This window comes from Choloepus didactylus, chromosome 17, assembly GCF_015220235.1.
Source record: "Choloepus didactylus isolate mChoDid1 chromosome 17, mChoDid1.pri, whole genome shotgun sequence".
Taxonomy (NCBI): Eukaryota; Metazoa; Chordata; class Mammalia; order Pilosa; family Megalonychidae; genus Choloepus; species Choloepus didactylus.
The window spans coordinates 16,521,024-16,547,255 of NC_051323.1; the positions used below are offsets into that span (position 1 = coordinate 16,521,024).

Here is a 26,232-nt window from a genome sequence, read left to right on the forward strand (position 1 = left end):
TACAAGGGCCTGCAGGAGAGATTCTATGGTGTGCTTGAAAAACTTGAATTAAAAACCAACAGCTAAACAATGAGATGTCATCTCACACCTACTAGATTAGCTGCTGTTACACAAACGGGAAACTACAAGTGTTGGAGGGGATATGGAGACATTGGGACACTTATTCACTGCTGGTGGGAATGTAAAATGGTGCAGCCACTGTGGAGGATGTTTGGTGATTCCTCAGGAAGTTAAGTACAGAGTTGCCTTATGACCCGGCCATCCCACTACTCGGGATGTACCCAGAAGATCTGAAAGCAGGGACGTGAACAGACATTTGCTCACCAATGTTCATAGCAGCATTACTTGCAATTGCCAAAAGATGGAAACAACCCAAGCGTTCATCAACAGATGCATGGATAAACAAAATGTGGTATAAACATATGGTGGAATATTATTCAGCAGAAAGAAGGAATGAAGCCCTGAAGCATGCAGCAACATGAATGAACCTTGAGGACATTGTGTTGAGTGAAATAAGTCAGACACAAAAGGACAAATATTGTTTGATCTCACTGATATGAACTAATTATAATATGTAAACTCACAGATGTAAAGTATAGAATACAGGTTACCAGGATATAGAACGAGGCTAAAGAATAGGAAGCAGTTGCTTAATATGTGCAGAATGTTAACTTAGGTTGAACTTAAATGTTTGGAAATGGATAGAGGTGACGGCAGCAAATTATTGTGAGAATAATTAGCAGTGCTGAATGGTATGTGAGAATGTGGTGGAAAGGGGAAGTTTAGAGTCATGTATGTCACCAGAAGGAAAGTTGGAGGTTAAAACATGGGAATGTATAACACAGTGAATCTTGTGGTGGACAATGTCCATGATTAACTGTACAAATATAGAATAGTTCTTTTGTGAACTAGAGCAGATGTATGGCACTATTATAAGGAGTTGATAATAGAGGGGTATACGGGGACAATGTACATATTGCAAATGATGGACTGTTGTTAACAGTAATATTTTAATACTCTTTCATAACAGTAACAAATGTACCACACTAATAATATGGGTAAGTAATAGCAGATGATAAGGGGTATGAGAGGATTTGGGTTTTCTTTTTTATTTATATTTCTTTTCTGAAGTAATGAAAATGTTCTAAAATTGATCATGGGGATGGATGCACAGCTATGTTATGATACTGTGAGCCAGTGATTGTATACTTCAGATGGTTTGTGTGGTGTGTGACTATATCTCAATAAACTTGCATTTAAAAAAAAACAATAGCTAACCAAAAGTAACTGTGGTGTTTTCCAGGCCCTCTGCCAATAACTTTATTTGCCTCATTTCATTTCATCCTCACAGGAGCTCAATGAGGCAGATACCATGAGGAAACAGAGAGGGGGAGAGGTAGGAAAATTGCCCAAGATGTCCCTGCTAGTAAATGGCATGTCCAAAATTTGAACCAAGGAAGCCTGACTTTGGAGCTCACTCATTAGCTCCTACATCATCCTGCTGCTGTAAAGAAACTCAGTGTGGTTGTGGTATGTGTGTGTGTGTGTGCACGCATGTGTGTGTGTGGTGGGAGCTGGATGGACATAAGTGAATAAAAATTCCCAGCTGCAGATCACGAAGAGCATCGAAGGCTTGGTGGAGAACTCGGACGTGAATTGGAGAAGGTCTGGACAAAGCCCCAAGGAAGTCAATAGAATTGAGGGACTCAGCGAAGAGGCTGTGAATCAGTGGCCAGCAGGGTGGGAGGAAAAAAAGGAGGGGGTGCCGTGGAAGCCCCAGGAGGAAAGAGTCTAAAAATAAAAAAAAAAAAATCTAAAAAAAAAGATTCTAAAAGTCAAAGCAGCCTTCCTGGCTGTGCGAATCTCTCCCATCCTCAGCATCTGGGGCAGAAGCAAGCAAAAGGGTAGGCAGCTGGGTTCACTGTGGGCTAAAATTTTACCAGGGGAGTATAAGAGAAGGAGGAATGGGTGAGGGAGTTGGAGGCCTCTGGGTTGGAGGGGTGGTTATATTGATGGACAAGGAGGAAAGTGACGTCTGAAGAAGCTGGTGGGTTAGGAAGAAAGTGACAGGCCCACTCCACTTGCATTCCCATTGAGACAAAGAATTATAACAGTGGAGGCACTTGGGATAACCTGGGAGGATGGACATGGTATTTGTCACATAGATGTGCAAATGATGGACTGAATTCAGCATTTCAAAAGTGGTGCACGGTCCAGGGTGTGACAAGGGAGCAGATAACTGAGGTGGGGCAAGAGGAAGGTCATTGGAGATGAGGAGTCTACAGGGGTCCTCCTCAGGGAGAGGCTGAGATGGAAAGGAAGGCTTCAAGCCAGAGCCAAGGTCCTCAGTGATCAGGAAAAAGTGACGGGAAAGTCAGAGAGTGATGTCAACGATGGAGAAAGATGATGTGGCTGGATAGGTGCTCCGAAAGGATGGTGTTTGAGAGGATGGAAGGAGGCCCGGGTCTGGAGAAGATCGTGAGGAGCAAGGAGAGCCCTTGTGCCACCTGTGTCTGAGGAGAGTGAACGTGAGAGAAGGAAATAAAATGGCTGTTACTTGAGAGGGTACAGGGAACACAAGCTCTCAGGGGCCTACTGACATTCCAACAAGACTAGAGGTAGAAGGAACATTCCTGAAACTTTGAAGATAGAGAGTTTGCTTGTCACAAAACAAGAGTTCAAAGGCAGGTGAGGATGGTCTGAGAGGAAAGTGGGAAGGAATGGATTCGTTGATGGTATGAAGCCAGCAGTAGGGGAAGGAGAATCAACTCCGAGAGTGACCTGGACTTGTGGAGATGACCACACTGGTGAGATTGTGAGTTTCAGGGACAGAGCTTGGAAGTCTTCCCACAGAGGCCAGTCACTGGGCTCAGGCCCGGTGGCCCCCAAGGTTTGGCCGATATTGAAGCAGCTGTTCCCAGATATTTTCCTTATGTTTTCTCATAGGACAACTAATCCCTCAGACTTCCTCAAAAGTATTTCTGGGAGATTTGAGGGTGTTTGTTAAGGTAAACAAGGTCATTTTTGATCAAATATTGGAAGCAATCTTGTATGGAGTGGTTCATTTGTGTGCTGGTGTATCAGGCAGTTGCTCAAATATTTAGGACAAATTTATAATAGCATAAGGAAATTCTTGAGTTAGGGTAAAGAAAGAAACAGAACTGCATATAAAGTAATGATAATGACAGCCATGTAAAAAACTAAACACAAAAAGCAAGCTATGTATAGAATTTCCTTTATGTTTTGAAAATGGATTATATCAAATTATTAATCTTTTTTTTTCCTTTGGATGGTGAAGCTCCTAGAATTTTTTCTCTCTGAATTCTGCTTTGCATTTCTATAATTTTACACTTCCTAGAGTATGTGTATTGCTCTTATGACAGAATGTATGGTGTATTCTGGAATGTGCTGGAGCCAGCTCACAAGAGCCAATCCATGCACATCTCTGTCCAATGCCAAGTTCTGTGACTTCATGTTGATGCTTGAAAGGGACCAAGGTGGAAGTAGTTACACCACAGCATGTACAAATTAGGGCCTTTTTTGGGTGAGCAGCCAGATATTAGCAGCATCCCATTAGACTAGTACCACCACCAGGAACCCCTGCTGAAATATGGGTATCCCCAGGAGTTGGCAAGGCTCTGAAGGACCAGATGTCCCATTTGTCTTTACCCTGATGCAGATCCCTAAAGAGGAGAGCAACAACTTGTCCATGACTCAGCTGAGCAACAGAAAGAAGCAGGACCCACAGGGAAGCCCTCAGATTTAGAGAGTAAATGACAGCTGCCTTCTATTTGGGGCAGGCCCCCAGCATGGTCAGATGCTCACCCCCAGGCAGTAAGCAAGAAGGTGACTTGAGACTGGCTTAACCCCAGCAGTCCTGGCTTTTGCCTTCTATGTGAACATCTGTCACTCTCATTACTTTTAACATATTAAGTTCCATGGTTTGCATCACTTATTGAAAAAACAACCACAGGAGGATCTAAGATGGTGGCATAGAGAGGAGTGGAAGCTAAGTAGTCCCCCCTGGAACAACTAAAAAAAACCAGAAACAACTAGTAAATAATCCAGAATAACTACAGGGGAACAAACGTGACCGTCCACTCATCATACACTAACCTGAATTCAGAGGAATGCCCGAGAACACAGCATAAAATCTGTAAGTAAAAACTGCAGACCCAAATCAGGAGACTCCTCCCCCACAGCCTGAGCTGCAAAGCCTGGTGGTGCCAGAGAGAAGCTTTCTCCCAGCAAGTGAATATAGCTCAGCTGAGCTCCTGCTGGGGTTTTAATTAGTGAGTGTGAACTGCTCACTACGAGGTACGAATCCCCAACAAGTAGACAGAGGCTTTGGGTGACGACTGACCTTGGAGAGCCAGAGGGTCGCCTCGGACTAGCTCTGTGCCTTTTTTGACTCAGTGGAGAAAGCCTCAGCCATTTTCAGTTCCCAATTCTGTGACTCAGACAAGGGTATAGCACAGGCAGAGAAAGATCACTGAAATGCTAATGACCTCCCCCTAGGGCATCTATCTTCTCTAAGAGGAAAGGGCTGGGGCCCAGCTCTACTACCTGTCTTTCATTCAGAACGTACACCAGTCAAGAATTATAGGCTAACAGGCGCCATCTGCTGGGCAGAAAGGCACAGTGACCTGAGGCCTCACAGAGTGTACCAATTTTCTAAGACACACCCTCAGGGAAACTGGATACTGAATATTTCTTCCTTCTGGGACCTTAGCCCATTCTGGTCTGGGGAGGCCTGATTGGGGTAACCAAGGAAACCATGCCTAGACAACAGAAAACTACAACCTACACCAAGAAAAATGAGGTTATGGCCCAGTCAGGGGAACAAACTTGCACTTCAACTGTGATGCAAGAATTGAAACAACTAATAATAAGTGAATTCAAAAAGTTTAGGGAAGATATGGCAAAAGAGATGAACCGTATAATGAAAACACAGAATGTACATAAGGTAGAAATTGAAAGTTCAAAAAACCAACTGGCAGAATCTATGGAAATGAAAGGCACAACACAAGAGATGAAAGACACACTGGAAACATACAACAGCAGAGCTCAAGAGGCAGAAGAAAACACTCAGGAACTGGAGAACAAGACAACTGAAAGCCTACGCACAAAAGAACAGATAGAGAAAAGAATGGAAAAATACAAGCATCATCTTCAGGAACTTGAAGACAAATTGAAAAGCAAGAATTTACGTGTCATTGGTGTCCCAGAAGGAGAAGAGAAGGGAAAGGGGGCAGAAACAATAATAGAGGAAATAATCAATGAAAATTTCCCATGTCTTATGAAAGACATAAAATTACAGACCCAAGAAGCACAGCGTACCCCAAACAGAATAGATCTGAACAGGCCTATGCCAAGACACTTAATAATCAGATTATCAAACATCAAAGATAAAGAGAGAATCCTAAAAGCAGCAAGAGAGAAATGATCTATCACATACAAAGGAAGCTTGATAAGACTATGTGTGGATTTCTCAGTAGAAACCATGGAGGCAAGAAGAAAGTAGGGTGATATATTTAAGATACTGAAAGAGAAAAACCACCAACCAAGACTCCTATATCCAGCAAAACTATCCTTCAGATATGAGGGAAAGCTTAAAATATTCTCTGACAAACAGACAATGACCAAGTTTGTGAACAAGATACCTGCTCTGCAGGAAACACTAAAGGAAGCACTGCAGACAGAAAGGAAAAGATAGGAGTGAGAGGTTTGGAAAACAGTTTTGGGAGATAGTAGCACAGCAATGTAAGTACACTGAGCAAAGATGACTGTGAATACGGTTGAAAGAGGAAGGCTGGAACCATGTGGGACACCAGAACAAAAGACGAAGGATAAAGACTGGGACTATGAAACTCAGGAAAACCTAGGATGCTCAACGATTATGATAAAAGGTACTAATATGTTTTTACATGAGGTAGAACAAATGAATGTCAACATTGCAAGGTATTAAAAATAGGGTGGGATTGGGGGTGAAATACAATCAATGCAAACTAGAGGCTAGAATTAACAGAAACATTGTAATATGCTTCCTTTAATGTAACAAAAGCAATATACCAAAGCTAAATGCATATGGGGGGTGGAGAATAGAGGAAGGGTATGGGACTCCAGGCATTGGTGATGTTGTCTGACTCTTTATTCTACTTTAGGTTAATGCTATTTTTCCTTTTGTCACTTTCTAGCAATCAAGTTTTTTGTTTGTTTGTTTTTCTCTCTTTCTCTTGCCTTTTTCTTTTGCTTCTCTGCCTTCTTTGACTCTTCCTCCATCTTTCTGGGATATTCTTTCAAAAATGAGTGCAGTAAAGATAAGATTTGACCTCGTGAGGTAATTTGCCAAGGGAATGTTATTTTCTAGGATGTGAGAGACTTGAACCCTTCATCTGACTGGGAAGATGGAAATACTAGAAGATACAGAAGAGATAGGGGTTGACTGGTGGAGCCTGGTCTTGAAGGAGATGGGATGACGTAGGACTGTGGTTTCTACTGGAGGGCTTGGCCTGAGAGCAGAGGAGAGCACCATCTTCCTCTGCAACAGGATAGAAAAATGAAATGATGTGCACAGGTACAGAGAGAAGTTGAGGTGTCCATGTGGGAAGCTCTTGCTATATTCCCAGTGAAGTGCAAGGCAAGCTCATCTGCAGAAAGAAGAAAGAACGTTGTGGTGAGCACACCATAGATGATGTGAGAGGGAGCACTAAGGTAGCTTTGCAGCTGTGCATGCATAATAAACAAACCCAAATGCTTGTAGTCCAATACAGTTCACAAAGCATTGCTCATGCATTTTATTTCTCTTTATTTGTACAATAGCCCTGTCCAGTAGGAATTGCAATGATTATCTCCAATCTTGTAAGAGAAGACCTAGGATTAAGAAATTCACCCAACAGCATTGTCATCACCAGCAGAAGTATATTTCAAGGAGCTGCTTGCAAATAGTGCTATCTGAATGTGGTACAGAGTACCTTAGACATAACCCTTGAAAACATGGTGCTGGGAGAGAACACTACTGCTAGAAGTTAGAAGACCTAGGTTCTAGTTCTGACTTTGCCTCTAGTGTACTATAGAGCCTAAGTCTCTGCTGCTCTGTGGGTCTGTTTCTTCATCTGCAAAGAGGGAAAGCATTGAACTACATCATTTCTAATGTCCCTGGAAACTACCACATCAGGATTCTAAGGCAACAACTCTCAGCCATGGTCTTGATATTCCACAAGTAACCCAAACTGTCAAAGGGGACAGTCATAAACCTTTCCAATGAAAGTGCCAAACAACATTGATTTTTTAACTTTTACTTGTAAATCACTATCTGCCAACCAGCCCATATGGTAGGTTGCTGTTTGCTTCACTCCCTTAGCTAGATTTTCTCCATCAGTAAATTATAGCAGAGCCAGAATCTGATCTTCTGCTAATCCCCTTGTGGAGTTCTCAACGGACTCTAGACTCTCAGTCAGAAGCATCGAGGAAGGGCTAAGACATTACAAATCCCATGGAAAGTGCCAGTCATAGCTTCACAAAGGCTTAGAGTTCACCCTTCTACCAAATATGAAGTTGGGGCAGAGGCTGCAGGGTGCTAGAATGGCTGCAGACTCTCGTCTTTACTTCACAGATATAAAAGCCTTCAATCCCTGATGCCCACCCCTTAACCTTTCCTCAATGCTTCTGACCGAGAGTCTGGGGTCGGTTGAGAACTCCACAAGGGGATTAGCAGTAAACCAGATCCTGGCTCTGCTAATTTACTGATGGAGAAAATCTAGCTAAGGGAGCAAAGCTTACAGCTGTCACTGACAAAGCCTTTGGGATCCTTGCATTGCCCAGTTTCTAATTCCTGAATCCTGTGAGATCTTCTTTGCATAGAGACCATGTAAAGGTGGAAAATTAAAATCCTTAGTGTTAAAGTAAATCCTCTTTTCACTCTGTGTGTGGAAAGCCATCCAGGAGGCAATTAAAGATTCATATGTGAGGAAGGAGAAAATCAGAATGAAACATCCCTAGACCAAACTGTAAGTAAAACTGCAGCCCATCTTCACCCTCTCTCCTGTCCCCTTCTCCTTTGCACTCTCTCAGGACCCCATTCTCAGATGTTCAGTCTGTGTCTCTCCTGCTGCATGCTGCCTATTTATCTAGATTTATTCATTCTCCAAAGAATATTAAAAATGAATTTGGTTTCCTATAAATAAAATGTATCTTGCCTGGAGATAGAGTAATTGAAGACTCTTGATCAGAAATTTTCTTACTTTGCTAGCTTTAATTACACTTCTCCATTCCTCGGCAATTCCAGATGATTTCCATGTTCTCCCTTCTACATAAATTTTATTTCCATTTAATTCTCAGAAGGAATTCTCCAGACAAAGGCAATTGAGCTAATGCAGTAGGTTCAGGCATATAATCCATGATGAGGAGGGTAGGGGAGTGAGGCTGTCCAGAGAGCCAGACTGTAGAGAACCCCACATGTCAGTCCAAGAAGTCGAGCTCTGATCCTCTGGATCAGGTAGTTCTATGGGATCTTTGTAGCCCTCCATCCCCACCCAAGGACTGTCCCAGAAGGGAGGTGGGGAAATTGGATGGGTCTCTGGGTCTCCAACTCTTGCTTCAACCAATGTAGAGCAGTGGGTGCTCTTTGGTTGCCAAATGCAGTTGGTTCAATTATTCTGAGCATATGAGGCTCATTTTCAGAGCTACTTTATCCAGCACTGGATTCTCTCAATCCATTTACAGTTCTTTTGAGAAGTGGATTAAAATATCCCCATGTCCCATGGTCTAGCACGTCTCTCTTTCTGCACCATTCTAATTTTACCAAAAGAAGTTTTTGATGATGACAACGATGAGAATGTATGAGGAAAATCATCTGTATTGTTTGTAACCCCAATTATTACCCAAAGAGAATGAATCCTGTTAACTGGCACACACTGTGCTTTCTGAGCACCATAATGATTTGGGGTTATGAGTTTGAAGATTAAAGCTGGTGGTATCACAGTCTGCATAATTACGCAGAAAGGTATTAAAGCTGTGGGGAGGGGTTGGAGGGACAGAAACCAGTGAGCCTTGGCATCATGTGGGGAACGGGCAATTCAGAAGGCGGAGTCTGAGTTGTCTGCTACAGTGAGTGTGATGTGGACCTTCTCTCATCTATCTCCCCTGTAGGTATTTCAGGGAAGTGTGTGTGTGTTCTTTTGAGATAACTGGAAGGTATGATGAGTTCTGCATCTGGGATGTGTTAGAGCAAAAACAAATACCAGGCACTAATGTTATACTCATTTCCTCATTTAATTCTCCTAACAATTCTCAGAGGTAGGTGTTATTGTCCTTGTTTAATGGATGAAAGTAATTTATAAACTGAGGCTTATGGGATTTAGGTAACCTGTCTTAGGTCATGCATTCCCCATGTGGGCAGCTTTCTGGATCCCCCCACTAGAGAGCACAGCCCAGCTCCTACAGCAGACAAAAAGCAAAGAAAGTGTTCATGGATTCCTCTTCTTAATTTTGGAATACAATTCAAAGTTCAGTTCAGATCATTTATTGAGCCCCTATCAAGTGCCCAGATCTGTCATCCATGACCAAGAATGATATAAAAGAAATAAAAGACAAGAGACAGTGCAAAGAAGAATGGACACAGGCTTTGAAGTTAGACACAAGACTATCCAGTCCTTAGGCAAGTTTTGTTTTTGTTTTTTTAACAGTTCTGAAAATTAGTTTCAACGTCTATAAAATAGAGATTATAGTGTCTCCTTTATAGAATGATTGAGAGGATTAGAAATAATGTAATTGGAAGGTCTCAAGGGTGCTCATGAATGAGAACTATTTGTTGTTATATTAGACATGGCCCCTGCCACCAAACTGCTTAGGATCTTTTAAATGTGAAAATGTGAAACTAGGAGAGGACTTGACTCCCATCTAGTTCAGCTCCTTATTTGTGGAGAACTTGCAAAACTTTCCCAAGATCACCACTGAAGTATAGCAGTTAAGAGTAGAAGCCCAGTGGGAAATTATTTCTCTGCCTCCAAGCCCCTAAGAAATGGGAGACTACAAGAAGTTCGGTCAAGCACCAAATAAAACAATTTACTCCGTGAGCAATCAGGAAGAGGAGGAATGGATGCAAAGCACAATCGAGAAAGACAATTGGGACTTGACTGAAACTTGAAGGGAAAGTAGAATGTTAATGGGCAGAGGGGACAGTGACAGCCTTTTTCAGGCAAGGTGAGTGGCCCTGGAGGCTTAGCCGGGTGTCATCCCCCACTGTGACTCGGGACATACCAGTTGGCGATATCAGCCAGGGTAAGCACAAATTATCCATCATACATCTGACCCTGGGTCATACACTCCACTTCCAGGAAGATGGCTTTGGGATAGCGGAGGACACGTTCTTGTTGGCATCATGGCCTGATTGGGGGAGGGAGGTGATGGTTACCACCCTTCCCTGGGAAATTTTTGTCCTAATTTTCAAAAGTTGGAAGATAGTATTGAGTGGTATGTACGGATGCAATTATAGCTAATAGCCCACATTTATTGCATGCTTACTATGTGCCAGAAACTGTTCTAGGTGCTTCCAATATATTACGTCTTTTTATCTTAGCACCAATACTAGGAGGTAGGTCCTGTTATTGTCCTTGTTTTACATGTGATAAAACTGAGACTAGACATTAAGTCACCTGCCCAAGGTGACATGGCTGGTTACTGGTGGAGTCTGGCTCTAGCCTGGAGCTCACTCTCTGAAACAATATATGCTTTGGAGCCCAGGCCTGTGTTTACCTTCTGGCTCAGCCATTTCCTAATGACATTGCTGCAAACTGCATGCCTAGTGATGTGTTCATATGTTTATATGGTTTCTTTTCTAAAATTTGCAAACCAAGTGCTTTTGTATTCTTTGTTTTAAAGAGAAATCCCCCAACTGTATAAAGGAATAAGCTTCAAGCCCCACAAAGCCCAGGCCCTCCCATGTTCACAGACCCCGTCCATTAAGACCCTAACCTCTGAGAAGAGTTTAAGCCCAGGAATGGCATGATCTGGTTTGCACATTTAAGATTTCATTCTGGTTTCAGAGTGGCAGATAAATGGGGTGAAGGTAGACAGGAGAGGGGAAGCCCAACTAGGAGAGCAGTGTAGTCATCCAAGTGAGAGACGAGAAGGACCAGCCAAGGAAGGCTTCTTGGAGAGACACAGGAGGGACAGAAACAAGAAATGGCAAAATCCTCAGGATCTAGGTACCAATCTGACAGGAGATTAGGGGACACAGACATTCTCCAATGACTCCGGGGTTTGGAATTTGAATAGAGAGTTGGATTACTAAATGCAAGATGAGGAAAGTGTAATAAACATTTGCTCATGCATGCAAGCAGGCATTCATTAAGCATCATTATGTGTCTGACACTGTTCTAGGTTATCATCAATGAGCCAAACCAAGACCCCTGCTCATGCTGCACTTACATTTTAGCAAAGGGAGACAAAAATAAACAATAGGTAAATTATATAGTGCATTAGAAGGTGAAAAGTGCTATGGGGAAAAAAAGCATAGCAGAGTAAGGGGGATGGAGATTCAGGCATTGGGGAATGGGTTGCAGTTTCCGGTAGGATGGACTTGTCATTGAGAAATGACATTTGAGAGACCTGGTGAAGTCAGGAGTATATTTGTTATAACAGATGCATGTGATAAGTCCTTAAACTCTCCTTTTAGAAAATTCAACGAATTGTGACAATGATGATTTTGATGAAGATGAGCATGGTAATGAGCTGCCACATTGGGTGCACTTATTTTAGGCCAGACACTATGCTAAGAGCTTTCCATAAACTTCTTTTAATTTTCACAAACACTTTATTGCACCATGAGGGTGAGGGGCAGGACTTGGGATGGTGGCAGTGACAACACCAAGGCCTCTAGACCCAAGTCTCCCTTCGCTGCTGCTGGTTTCTGCATTCGGAATTTAACCTCTCTTGGCCTCGCTTTCCTGATCTGTCAACCAAGGCATTGGCCGTCTCTGCCTCCAGCATGCTATGTGCCCACATGGGCATACATTTCATTTCTCTAAAACTTACAAAAGTAAAATCTTCTTCATAGGATTTAATTTGAAGAAAGGGCCCCACTTATTGTTTAAAAGTTTGAAACCAGTGCCCTAACCTCTTTGGTCTCCTATAGGTCATCAGATGCTCTCAAGCAAGAGAAGTGGTTGTCTGAAGGGGACTCTTAGCCTGACAAATTTTGGCAGTAATCTCAAGGGCATGCCTTCCATGTATGAAGAGAGTAAAGCTAGGAGGAACCTATAAAAGATTAAGGAATAAATGCAGAGTGCACACAGGGCCTGACAGGCTAGAACAGTGACTTGAAATTAGCAAGATGGAACTCTCCAGAGAAAATGTAGAAGTTCTGTATTATATTTATAATCCAAATGCACAGGTTTGGGAAGGGGAAAATGTTCCCACCTCAGGGCCTATGCACGTACAGTTTCACCTGCTTAACATACTCTTACCCCAGATCCTTGCATGGCTGCTTTCCCCTCTTCATTTTGTTCTCAGCTCCCAGGCCATCATGCAATGAGGCCTTCTCATTCCTCACTATCTATTCCCCACCTCTGTCACCTAGAAGTGTCTTGTTTGTTTCATAGCCCCTATTGCCAGCTGAAATCATCTTGTGAATTCATTGGTTGTGTTCCATCTTACCACTACCACTGCCATTAGAGCATAAGATTCACAAGAGTTTATTTACCACTTCACTCCCAGCATAAACACATTGTCAGTGTTCAGTAAATATTTCTTGAAAGGGTAAATGAATGAGTGAAGTGTGATCAAATAGTATGCAAATAAAAGGTATTTTAGTACTTGGATAAAAAGAGCATTAGTTTTCATTATGTGTAGTAATCTATATATAATTAAGTTTTTAGTTGCTAATATTAATGAGTATGTTTTTTACTTTAAGAACAGATAGCAGACCTCAAGAAGTAGAAACTCTGACCCAGCCTAGGTAGCAAATACATGCAGGCAGTTCTGATAACCACCTTGTTTGAATTTTGTTTTACATTCATTCATTCAAAAAACTATTTATTGAGCATCTACTGTGCACCAGATCCTTTTCTAGGTGGTAGGAGGTGAACAAAATAGACACAATACCCTGTCCCCATGAAGCATACATTCTCGCAGCTTAGCAAGACAGACGATAAACAATAAAGCAAATAAAATTAATCATATACCAGATAATAAAGTTATCAGATGATAGGATAGAGCAGGGAAAGGAGAATGGGAGTTCTATTAGCCATGCTTTTCTAGGGAAACAGACCAACAGGAGATATCTGTAAATATTATGAGATTTTTATAAGAATTGTCTCACACAACTGTGGGGATGGGCGAGTCCAAATTCCATAGGGCAAGCAGCAGGCTGGGAACTCCGATGAAGGTTTTCAGTGGACTCCCCAGGAGTAGCTAGCTGGCTGGCTGGCTGAATAGAGATGGAAATTCCCCCTTCTGATTGCTGAAATTATCACTTCTCCTTTTAAAGCCTTCAACTGATTGGATTACATTTCTCTCATTGTTGAAGGCCATCACCTCAGATGACTGTAGATGTAATCAGCCATAGATGCAATCAACTTAATGATGATTTAAGTGCATGAGAAGTACTCACGGTGACAATCAGGCCAGTGCTTGCCTGACCAAACAACTGGGCGCCATCACCTGGCCAAGATGACTCATGACCTTAACCATCACAGGAGCTTTGATTGCTGAGAGGGAATAAAGATTGCCCTTTTAAATGAGGTGGTCAGGGAGGGAATCGTTCATTGATAAGATTATATTTGAGCAGAATCTTGGAGGGAGGATGAGGGACCAGCCATGTAGGAATGGTGTTCCCAGCAGAGGAAACTGCAAATGCAAAGCCCAGAGACAGGAACATTCTTGGTGCATTCAAGGAACTAGAAAGAAGTCAGTGTGCTGGAGTGAAAGGCAGAAGGGAAAATTAATAAGAAAACAAGATCAGAGAGGGCACAAGGATGGGTAGGGGGCCTTGAAGGCAATTGCATGGAATTCAGCTTCACATGAAGTGAGTAATCCACTGGAGGATTTGAAGCAGAGGAGTGACATGATTGAGTTACATTTCAACAAAATCACTCTGAATGCAGTGCTGAAATCGGGGCACAAAGGCAAAAGCAGGGACCCCCTGACAACCATTCTGGAGAAAGATGACAGGAGCTTGGACAGGGTGCTGGCCGTAGAGGTGGTGAGAAGGGATCTGATGCTCAATGTATTTTTGAAGGGAGAGCTGGCAGATTTTGCTGATGAAGTAGCTATAGCATGTGAGCAAAAATAGAGGAGGAGATAATGATTACAACAAGATTTTCCACTTGAGAAAACACAAAGATAAAATTGCCGTTTACTGAATGAGAGGAAACGACAGGAGAAGCAAAGTTTGGCAAAAAAAAAAAAAAAAAAATCAAGAACTTTGTTTTAGACTCATTAAGTTGAGATGCTCATCAGATCACCAAAAGGAGCGGCCAGGTAGACAGTCAGAGATATGGATGTGGAATTCAGGGAAGAAGTCCCAACTGGCAATGCAAATATGGGAGCCACCAATGTACACAGGGTATTTCAAGTCACAAGGCTGGATGAGATCACCAGGGAGAGAGGGTGGAGAGAGAAGAGAAGAGGGCCAAGGCCAAGACTTAGGATTCTCTATTCTTTAAGGAAGAGAAAGACTAAGACGAACAAGCAAAAGAGACTGTGAAAATGGAATCAGTAAGAGGAAGGAGGAAAGGAAATCAGGAGCATGTGTTTGTATAAGTCTCAAATTGAAAAAGTACTTCCTGGAAAACAGAATGATCAAAAGTAGCAAATATCCAGGGGGGTCCAGCTTCGCACAAGGGACTTGAGGACCAAAATGTGAATCAGAAGGTGGCTTGGTGAGAGCTTAGGACAGAGCAGGCTTGAGTGGCAACTTTAGTCTCTGAGAAAGCCCAGCGAAGAACGGATGATCCTGCATCTCAGCAGAGAACACAGCTCTTGCTTACTACTTATCTCCTCCCCGCCTTATTTTCATTCATTTTTCTCCCTCTTCTACCACCTCTCCCCCTCCCCCCTCTCGCCCCCCTATGCCCTCTACTCTATCTCTAACTCCTGTTTCTTTACTCTCCCATCAAAAAAATAAACTAAAGCCTTTCTTGATGCTACAGCCCCCTCTAATTCTTGTTCCCTCTTCTCCTCCCACTCAGAATCAAATTTCCTGAAATAATTATTGAAACTCACTGTTTTCACTTCCTCTTCTCTCACTCACTCTCAAATCCACAGCTATCTGCCTTCAGCCCCCATTCCTCCACTGAAAGTGCTTTCGGGGTCACCAATGACCTCCATGTTTAACACCAATGACCTCTGTGTTTAACCCAATCAGCACTTTCCAGTCTTCATTTACTTAGTACCTCTGCAGAACTTGACTTTTCATTTTTGTGTGCATTCATGGTTTCAATTGACACCTACCTGCAAATGACTCAGAAATCTGTATCTCCATCCCAGATTGCTCCTCTGAGCTCTAAACCCTATATCCAGCTCGTTATACCTCTCTCTGGGGGTGGGGTGGGGGGTGCGGTCAACATGCCCATTGACAGAACTTGCCTATCTGATCTGATTCCTATCTCAGAAGATCCCACCAGAACCCCAGGAGTCGTCCTTGATGGCTTCCTTCTCTCTCATGGCTTCCCTGTGCACTCCAGCACCCAGCTCCATCTCTTGACAACCCACACTGAGATTCCCTCCCACCCCCCAATCCCCCATCTAGGTTGCTATTGGCTCTTCTCCTCTCTCCTACGATAGCTTCCTAAGGACTCTGCCATCCACCCTCCCCTTCCACCCCCATTCTGGTCCCCACACTTTACTCACCATGAACCTCTAGTCATGCAACTCTGACCGTGTCAGCACTGCCATCACTGTGCTGAATGACCTTCGATGTCCTCTTCCCATTTCCCCTAGAATAAAGTAGCTAACGTGTCCCACAAGGCCCCACGTGCTTGGCTGCTGCCCGCCTCTCCCATCTCACCTCACACAAGGCCCTCCCTTCCACTGGGCTTCTGCACGAGCAGTTCCCTCTGCCTGAAATGCTCTTCATTGGAATAGTCCTCATCTGTCCTGCAGAGGTGAGCCCAGTCGTCACTGCCCCAGTGAAGTCATCCCTGATCTACCCGATTTCAAGCACTCAGAGTGCCACGGATGCTGACCGCAGTTGCATTTTAATTTGTGCACAGGTTGAATCTTCAGTTGAGATCGTCCTCTCCAGCTGGAGGAGGTAAACTCCATGAGGGCAGGGACTGTCTCTTTTGGCTCATTATTGGTTTCCTGATGCATCATCAATCATTTAAAAAATGAATGGGGTGAGAATCAGCTGCAAAGCTGAGTGGAGGAGGCAGGAATCTGATCATGTCTGGTTGTTGGGTGGGCACCAAGGCCAGGATCACCACCACTGAGGCAGTGAAGCACAAGATCCAGGTTCTACAGCAGCAGGCAGATGGTGCTGCGGAGAGAGCGGGAAGTGGAGGGAGAAAGGAGGGCTCGGGAACAGACTGAGGCTGAGGTGGCCTCCTTGAACCGTGGAATCCAGCTGGTTGAAGAGGAGCTGGACCTTGCTCAGGAGTGCCTGGCCACTGCCCTGCAAAAACTGGAGGAAGCAGAAAAAGCTGCTGGTGAGAGCGAGAGAGGTATGAAGGTTATTGAAAATCAGGCTTTAAAAGATGAAGAAAAGATGGAACTCCAGGAAATCCAACGCAAAGAAGCTTAGCACATTGCAGAAGAGGCAGATCGGAAGTACGAGGAGGTGGCTGGCAAGTTGGTGATTATTGAAGGGGACTTGGAAAGCTCTGAGGAATGAGCTGAGCTGGCAGGGTCCCGTTGCCAAGAGATGGATGAGCAGATCAGACTGATGGACCAGAACCTGAAGTGTCTGAGTGCTGCTGCAGAAAAGTACTCTCAAAAAGAAGCCAAATATGAAGAAGAGATGAAAGATTCTTACTAATAAATTCAAGGAGGCAGAAACCCTGTGCTGAGTTTGCTGAGAGATCAGCAAGCTGGAAAAGACAACTGATGATTTCGAAGAAGAGCTCTATGCCCAGAAACTGAAGTACAAGGTCATTAGTCAGGAGCTAGATCACAGTGACATGACCTCTTTATAAACTGAAATGCAACAAAGAGGAGCACCTAAGTACTTGTTCTAGTTTGCTAATGCTGCCAGAATGCAAAACACCAGAGATGAATTGGCTTTTATAAAAGGGGGTTTATTTGGTTCCACAGTTACAGTCTGAAGGCCATAAAGTGTCCAAGGTAACACATCAGCAATCGGGTACCTTCACCAGAGAATGGCCAATGGCGTCTAAAAAACCTCTGTTAGCTGGGAAGGCAAGTGGCTGGCATCTGTGCCAAGTTCTGGTTTCAAAATGGCTTTCTCCCAGGACATTCCTCTCCAGGCTTCAGTTTCTCTCCAAAATGTCACTCTCAGTTGCTCTTCAAAATGTCACTCTCAGCTACACTGAGTTCCTTCTGTTTGTCAGCTTATTCATATGGCTCCACTGATCAAGGCCCACCCTGAATGGGTGGGGCCATGTCTCCATGGAAATATCTCATCAGAATTATCACCTACAGTTGGGTGGGGCACATTTCCATGCAAACAACCTAATCCAAATGTTCCAACTTAATCCCCACTAATATGTCTGCCCCACAAGATTGCATCAAAGAATATGGCCTTTTCTGGGGGACACAATACATTCAAACTGGCACAGTACACAAAGAATGCTGGAGCAATCTGCTTGACCTGAATGAGATGTAGAGCACCCCAGTCCTGCCCTGCCTCTGCTCCTCCCTTTCACCCCAATTCCTCCTGACACCAGCCTGCCCAAAGCTGACCTTTAAACCAAGGGCTGATCTTTAACTGGAAGGCCGTTTTCTCCTCTTGCTGCAGACCCACCCACCCATCCCTGGTCCCGTGTCTTTTTCACCAAACTGTCTCTGCCTCTCCCAGAGATTGCAGCTGGGCTAGGGGCTGAGCACCTTTGGGAACAACATTTTAGAGCACAATGCAAGGGTCTCTAAAAGCATGCTGTGATGTATACATTTTGTAATTACCACCCCCTCCCACCCTTTTTGTTGTTGTAGCAACCATTTGTAATACATTCCAAATAATTCCACAGCTCTGGAGCAGCAATCCAATCCCTTTCTCACTTTGGGAAGGTAACTTTTCAGTGTAATACATATTGCTCTCTCCATAGAGGAGGGAAAGAGATATGGGCCTGCTTCGCTGAGAACCGAACATGGCTCAGGGGAAAACTCCATTATGGGAAACTTCATTACTCTATACAAAGCACCAGCCCAACCAGAAAGGTGAGTCCAGGAGTTAGCCTGAAAAAAAAAAGAAAAAAAGAAAAAAAAAGGAAAAAGAAATTTTTAAAAGTACTGTTCAGGTTTCCAGCTTTAAGGTATCTTAGGGCAAGTTCATTATTTTTTTCTCATCAGAAGTGACCAAATTAATATGATGAGACATCTGTCTGAGACTGAATCTTTGTCTCCTTACTCTACCCCCTTCTCAACTGCTACAAAACAGATCATGTGCCCCTTATGTTGGGGTGACCACTGACGTACTCTCCTGCCTCCCTTTAAAAAAGGAAAGAAAACAAAATTACATTTCTGTCACTGAGTTAGCCATATGAAACATCTCATCACCCTTTTCTGGGACTGAAGCTGCTGTCTCTTAAAAGTGCCATCTCATACTTCATATCCGTCAGAGCTGCAGAAATCTTGAATAGCTTATGTACAAAACTTTTTTTATTTGATTGTATTTTATTTTATTTATTTTATTTATTTTATTATTTTATTTTATTATTTTATTTTATTCTATTTTGAAACTTTGCTTCTTTGGGGTTGCGGAGCACTGGCCACCCCCTCTGGCTGTGAGTGCTCTCTACAGCCTGGGCTGGCTGTGTGCTGATCTTTTACAGTTCCTTTCCCCACCCAGGTCCCCCTTTTTGGTGGGTTTTCTGTGAGGTCTGTTAGGTGTGCATCTTACAGCTTATTGGCTTAAAATGTACTCCCTTTGGTGTAGGTCTCTTTGAGGGGCAGATTGGGAGAAAGAAAAACCAGTAATGCAACTGTTTTGATACTAAAAATTGAGAAATTTCCTTTTGGAGTAAAGAACCAGTCCCTCCAAAAAAAAATAAAAAAATGAATGAGCCCCTCCTTCCCTCTTGGGACATTCTCCTCTCTTTGTAATCGTATTAATACGTATTTCTGGTTTTTCACCTACCTCTTGGACCTCTCCTCTGCAGTTCCCTCTACCCATCACTAGATGTTAGCATCCTTCTGTGCCCTGACACTCTCCACATTCTTCCCTGGTGCTCTCATCCCCTCCTATAGCTTCAGTTGTCATCTCTATGCTGGTGTCTTCCAAATTGCTGGCTCCAGCCCATGTCACTTTTGTCAGTTCCAGTGCCTAACACATACCAACACTTGGGTGATCCAGTAGCATCTCAACCTCAAACTCAATATTTTTCCCCCTCAAATCTGCCCTTTCTCATGTATTCCCTCTCTTGGTGGATACCTCACTTTCCAACAGATGGGCACCATGCCTGACTCCCCCTCACCCTGAGACCTCATAACCAGTTGATCACAAGGTCTTAGTAATTCCATCTCTTAAATATTTCTAGTTGAAGCCCAAATTCCTTAGAATGGTCTGCAATGCTAGTATTAACATGTCATCAAAATGGACGTTCCTACCAGCCTGGAGTCTGCATCCTCTTTAAAATTACATATATTTGAATGTTTAAATTCTAGTTTTTTTATGAGTTATACAGTCACATGACATACTCTAGTAGTTTAAAAAAAAGGGGGGGGGGGGTAAGCTCATCTAGCACCCAGATCATGGCTTCTAATACCATTCTTCAAGAAAAGGAACCAGAGATCCTTGGAGAAATAGCTGATTCTAAGACTGGGGCAGGAAATATACAAGATGAGCCTAGAGCACCTTGTAGTGACACAAAGTAAGAAAGTGCTCAAAAAACCCACGACGATGGGCATATGTCAGGTTCACAGGCGCCAACTGAAATGGCCCCAATGATCAAAGCTGGAACATTTTGAGCAACAGTGTAAATGACATAGCATTGGATTATAAAACAAAGTATTTAAAAAAAAAACAATCCAAACTGATATAAATACATGACTGAATAAATAAGTGGAGGAGAAGAGGCAAATCTCCAAGGCAGAAAAAATCCAAATAATTTATGTAAAGAGTCTGTACTCAAGGAGGTGGAACATAAACCCCCACTTCTTATATGTTGCTGCACATCGTGATTTCCTTGCAAAGAGCACAGTGGGCAAATCTGACAAACGCTGCCTCAACCAGCTAATAAGTGTTCATGTCAACAGTGATGGGTCCTGTTGGTAGCAGGTAACGTCGAAGAAAAATACACCAGGAAATGTGCAACAGGCAAGGATGACTTTAGCCAGGGGCTGCTACAGCAGGGGAGAGAGAGTAGAACTGAACTGCATCAAAAAAGGACAACCAGCCTTTTCAGGACTGGGAGTGGGTTAGAGGAAAAGCACTGGAGGACAATAAGACGGGTGGATCACTGGGATGGGTGAAGGATTTTCTGAGGTTGTGACTAGGACCTCTTGGTTCAGAATGTTTTCCTTTGCTAATTAGGCCAGTTGCAATCTGTAAGGTCTGGGAAAGCAGAGGAATGTTAAGACAAGGCACTGCTGGGTGAGGAGCCTCTCAGGCGCCTGGGTAGTGTAAGGGCTGGGGTGAGAGGAGGGTCAGGGCCCGGGAGTCAGGGAGAAATGTGTTCACAGAGGGAAGTGAAGGCCCTCTGGGTCAGAACCCTTGGCAAATGTGAAGAGGAGGGAAGGCAGTGACCTCTGTGGTCATCCTCCCCAAAACTCATAACCCCAGGCTAATCGTGAGAAAATCATCAGACAAATTCCAGTTGAGGGACAGCTGACAAAATGCTTGACCACTGTTCCTCAAAACCTTCAAGGTCATCTAAAACAAAGACGGTCTTCTCAAACCATCCCAGCAAAGGGGAGCCCAAGGAAACATGACAACTAAATGTGGTACCCTGGAGGGGAGCCTGCAAGAGAAAATTTACATTAGGTAAATGCTACGGAAATATTGATAAATTGTGAACTTTAATAATAAAGCATAAATATTGGTTCATTTGTTGTGACAAATGTACCATACTAATACAGGATATTAATAATAGTGGAAATGAGTATGGGGCATGTGAGAACTCTGTCCTGTCTTTTGTATCTAAGACAATTCTAAAATTTTTTTTAAAAAGTAATTTCAAAAAGAAGAGGCGATGTTCTTGGAAACAGACAGTACAGACTCTTTCTATATAAATTATCAGTGGAACCAGCTGCTGGAAGGAGTAGGGAGAAGAAGCCTGGTGGCCAAAAAACTTCAGACCTGTGTTTGTATCTTGTTAATTTCTGCCCTACACATTCTTTGTCTTATTGGTTAAACAAGTTAATATTTCAATCTTCTAAGTGTTTTCTATTCTTAGCATAATAAAAATACAAGTAAAATTAAAGTACGGGCAAGTAAGAAAGAAGCATTTTTAGTCAAAATATAGCAACCACAGAAAACAAGCGCCTTTGAGTTCATGTGCTCTTGGGACTAATTCTTGCCCTTTCTTTCATTCAACAAGCTTGAGTAGAACAACTCTTTCTGTTCTAAAGAATTAGCCACAAGATGGCTATGAAGGTAGTGTGGTTAAACCAACAGAAACCTACTCTTCTGCTGAAAAACGGTTCTAATACAAAGCCAATTATGGATGCACTGGTATATTGTCCCCAGAACGAAACATTCTTGCATTTATGCAACATGCAGGTCACGTTGTACCTGCTATGTAATATCACGGCAGACACGATCTCCAGGAGGTGGAGAGCCCCCTCACCAGAACTCTGCCCCTGGTCCCCCCGCCCCAAGTTCTAGGCCCCCACGAGAGCTGGGTGAGCCTGTGCTGTCTTACGTGGGTGGGTTAAAAACCAGAAACCACTATCAACAGATGGAAAAGTGCCTCCACCCACATCCCCCTATGAGAGTAGATGCCTCTCCACGGGAAACTGCCAGCCGGGGAGGATGGAGACAGCCCGTGGAAAGGGAGGGAGACACCACAGGCAGCCAGAGCAGAAGAGCAATCAGGAAGAGGGAGAAGATTTGAAAACCAGAAAGAAAGAAATATCAGGGAACAAGGAGAAGCCTGTGCCAAGGGAATAAAGAAAAGGGTGATAGAATCAGGCTCGGGGCCAGGGGGATGCCACAGCTCATATTTTTTCATATACCTGAGTTGCCCACGTGTGGTAACTACCTAGAGCACACAGATGTCCCTGCCTGGTGGGAGGAGAAGGGGATGACACCGATAGCACTCCTTCCAGGTAGGCTCCAGCAATCGGGGGAGGAGCAGAAGGAACATATTTATGCATTCATTCAGCAAACACTTATTGAGTCTCTAGCCTTGGGAATACAAGGGCAAAGAAAACAAACAAGTCTCCCCCACCCTCCCGGAGCCTAAAGTCAAGGAGAGATAGCAAATAATCATACAGTGAATATATAAAGCAACTGTGATAAGGGCTTGGAAAGTAAAGCTCAGGCTTTTAAAAGGAAGATGCCCCGAGGAGCTAAGCTTTGAATGGTTAGCTGAGTGAGAAGGGAGAGGAAGGGGTGCCCGTTCCAGGCTGTGTGCACTGAGAGGCAGGGGGGATTGGGGTGCAGGGGGAGCAGCCTGAGATGAGGCTGCAGAGAGAGGAGGGGTCAGGTCAGGGAAAGCCTCCCTGGCCACTGTTGGGGTTGGGTCTTTGTTTCACAGCTCAGATGTCACATAAAGGGTGGTTTGGAGCTCCAGGCTGCAGAGGTCAGGGAAAGAAGCAAGGACCCAGGGCTCCAGAAGAAGGAATTTCATGACACCCCAGGGAAGAGTGTCCCTTAGCTGCCAATCTCACCAGCATCTTCAGTGCCACCCACCCTCAAAAGAAGGGTTTCAAAAATGATCCCAGAATGCCTGCTACTGGAGTGGGGTGGGGGTGGGGGGGTAAGTTCCTTACCAGTGAGATGTTCTCTGTGGAGCATTCTGATGCCACAAATAGCCAGGAGGCACTTAGAATCCTGAACCCACCATAACTGGGGCAGATGTTCAAGTAACGGCACCAAAAATGTCTCAATTCCTCCAGGTGTACAGACTAGTTATGTTTAAAGAACCAGGTCTCAGCAGGGGAGAAGTGATTAGGAAGGCAAGGAGGTGAACAGAAGTCCAATTATTTACTGTTTACAATGGCACGGGGGTGGAGCAAGGCACTGACAAGCTGGCGATACAGCTGGGGAAGTGTTGACTTGCACAAAAGGAAGTTTAATCACACATCTCTGTTTGAAGTTGTCTGGGACTGATGGCGCTTCTTTAGGCAAGGGTTTTAATTAGTTTTGATTTGAACGTTCACTTCTATGGCTTTTCTTAACACTAAGCCCTGCCGATGTGTGTGGGGAATGATAATGATTCTTTGCAACCATCTATTAACAGCGCCTTCCAAATTCCCCAGAGAGATAAACATTGTCTTGCAGAGGGAGGTTTGCAAAAGCTTGTCCCTGGCCATCCTCAGGGAAATGCTACTAGGATCCCTTTTACTGCATCTGTCACCAAGTCGTTTTTCTTCATCAGTCTAGACTGCACTGCCCAATAGAAATATAACGCAAACCACAAGTGTGAAACACATATGCAGTTGGAAATTTTCCAGTAGTCACATTTTTTTAAAAGTAAAAAGAATGAGGTGAAATTAATTTTAGTAGCATGTTTTTTAACTTAATATACTCACAGTATCATCATTCTGACATGTAATAATATGAAAATTACTCATGAGCAATTTTTCATTATCTTCCTATGGTCTTCAAAATCTAGTGTGTATTTTAAACTTACAGCGTCCATCTCAGTTTGCAAGGGCCACATTTCAAGCGCTCACTAGACACGTGGCCAGTAGCGACTGTATTGGGCAGGATGGGTCTTGATATTGAAGGCTTCTCCTGCAAGATTGAGGATTTGCACATCGTGCATGTTGCATGGACAATGACCCTGAAATCCCCCTCTGCCTGGGAAAGCTGTCTCCACTAGCAGCTGAGATGCCAATTCAAATGCCCAGGGTTGAAAGAAACTCTGCTCACTTTTGAAACTTCCCCGTTTCTAATGATTGCCCTTCTTTTTGACCTGCTTTTGTAGTCAGCATTTTTATTAGTATTTTAGTCTGGTTTATTCTTCCTTTGAAGCATCTCTCATATCTGTCCGGCTCCTACACTGCCAAACTCCCTACCCACGCCCTGATTCCCAGCTGCTCACACTCAGGTGTGCTTCTCCTGGGGAGACGGTGCATGGTCCATACATTGAGTCATTCAGCAAATACTTACCGAGTGCCCACCCTGAGCCAGCTGTTGAGCAGGGCACCAAGAATAATTCACACTTTATAAAACCAGCATAGAAATTCTTCTGAGAGAGTCAGTTTTACTCAGGGATAAATAATTCAGAGCTTCATTTTAACAGACACAAAAATGGATCGTGGAATAGAATACAAAATCTACATCAAGTTTCAGATAAAGCAAAAGGCTTCACATAAAAGTCTAAGCTTGACATCCTTAGCTGAGGGCTCTGTTCCCGGATTCCCTGGAGGCCACCGGCCCCGTTTCCTCTGCTGTCAGAAGCAACTTTGATGGAAAAGTCTGAGACCAGTAATTGCTCTCCCTTCTCAGTCCTCTCCTTCATCTCCTCCAATTCCAACAACACAGAGCTGTCAGCCTAGTTTCATAGTCACTCTGTGTCTAACTGAAGGGCTCGTGATTGCAAGGAGCTTAAGAGCTTTAGGGAGACAGAACCAACACTCCAGAAACTTTCAGTTCATAATTAAATTCCTAACTGGGTCGTGCTGACTAGTAATGCCCATTTACAGTAGGATCTCTTGAAATGGCTGTGCCTACTGATGGTAAAGAGAAAGAATTCCAAGGGTGAACAGAAAGAGCAGTGACTTTACAGAAGGAGGAAATCTGGAAGGCCCCATGGAGGAAATGAGCTTCAGCAAGGCCTGAAGAAAGGGTGAGAATTTAGCCAAAGGGAGAGAAGAGAGAGAGGTTGGGAGCTAGAAGGAATCAACAGTGATAGCCTCCAGTCACCTCAAGGTCATCACCTCCCAGGCTTTACGCAGTCATTCCAAGGCAATGCTTTGCATTCCTTTCCCAACCTTGACAGATACTTCAAGGCAAAACTCAAATCCCACCCTGGGGAGAGTCTTACCTGATGCTGGCAAACCACTCTGGTCTCCTCCCCAAATTACTATAGATCGCAACTCAAGCCTGCCTCCAGAATTTTCAGGCCAGAAACAAAAGCACAAGTGGAGGCCTGCATGCCACATCTAAATATTTAGAAGTTATAAATGAAGCTAATTAATCATTAATTTAAATTTCTATCCTCATAAGGCCTGATCTGAATAATCTTTGGACAACACAGCCCCTGTACTCAGCTGGTCTCACTTTTTTTCCCATCCCTGGCTTCACGCCATACCCAGAGGGGTCTCACACATGTGACACTCCAGTCTGTACCCAAGGTCTTTCCAGACCTGCCTGTAATCAGCTGCCCCTGGCCCACCCCTTGGGCAACCCTGGCAGGGTTGTCCACCCTTGGGTAGACTGACCCAAAGGAAGAGGCCCACACAGGCCCTGGAAGTGGGCTCAGGGCCATTTGTGCAGGAAACTCCAGGGTCCTGATGGAGCTTGATGGGGTGTCCGAGTGGGAAAGTCCTCTTGGCACCACAGACTTCTCACCCTATGGGGATGGGCTTGGCTCTAGCAGGGCTTAAGTGGGGCCCCTATAGCACAGGACCCAGGGTTGGGTCCAAGCTTGCCTGGAAGTTGAGAATGGGGCTGATGGCTATTGTGGCTTTGAGCTGTGTACCCCAGAAAAGCATGTTCTTAAAATTAATCCATCCCTGCATGTGGGAATCCACTGTAAATAGGACCATTTGATGAGGTTACTTCAGTTAAGGTATGGACCAACTGCATTAAGTTGGGCTTTAATCCAGATTACTGGAGTCCTCTATAAGCAGGTGAAAGTCAGACAGAGAAGTCATAGGGGGCAGCCAGAAGCTGGAAGGCAACTGAACCTGAAAGACACAGAAGATGCCAACATGTGCGTTGCCATGTGATGGAAAAGCCAAGGAGCCCCAAAATTTTCCGGCTAGCCAGAAGATAGCAAT

The 26,232-nt window shown here is 43.9% G+C and overlaps 2 protein-coding genes and 1 pseudogene across 2 annotated transcripts in view; all 3 read left to right on the forward strand.

Annotated features, from left to right (window-relative positions):
* LOC119512632 (GC-rich sequence DNA-binding factor 2-like) overlaps nucleotides 1-26,232 on the forward strand; it is a 935,299-nt gene that overhangs the window by 602,628 nt on the left and 306,439 nt on the right. The window lies entirely within an intron of this gene.
* TACR1 (tachykinin receptor 1) overlaps nucleotides 1-26,232 on the forward strand; it is a 157,872-nt gene that overhangs the window by 100,283 nt on the left and 31,357 nt on the right. The gene's annotated exons all lie outside the window — the stretch shown is intronic.
* On the forward strand, nucleotides 16,273-17,289 carry LOC119512639 (annotated as a pseudogene).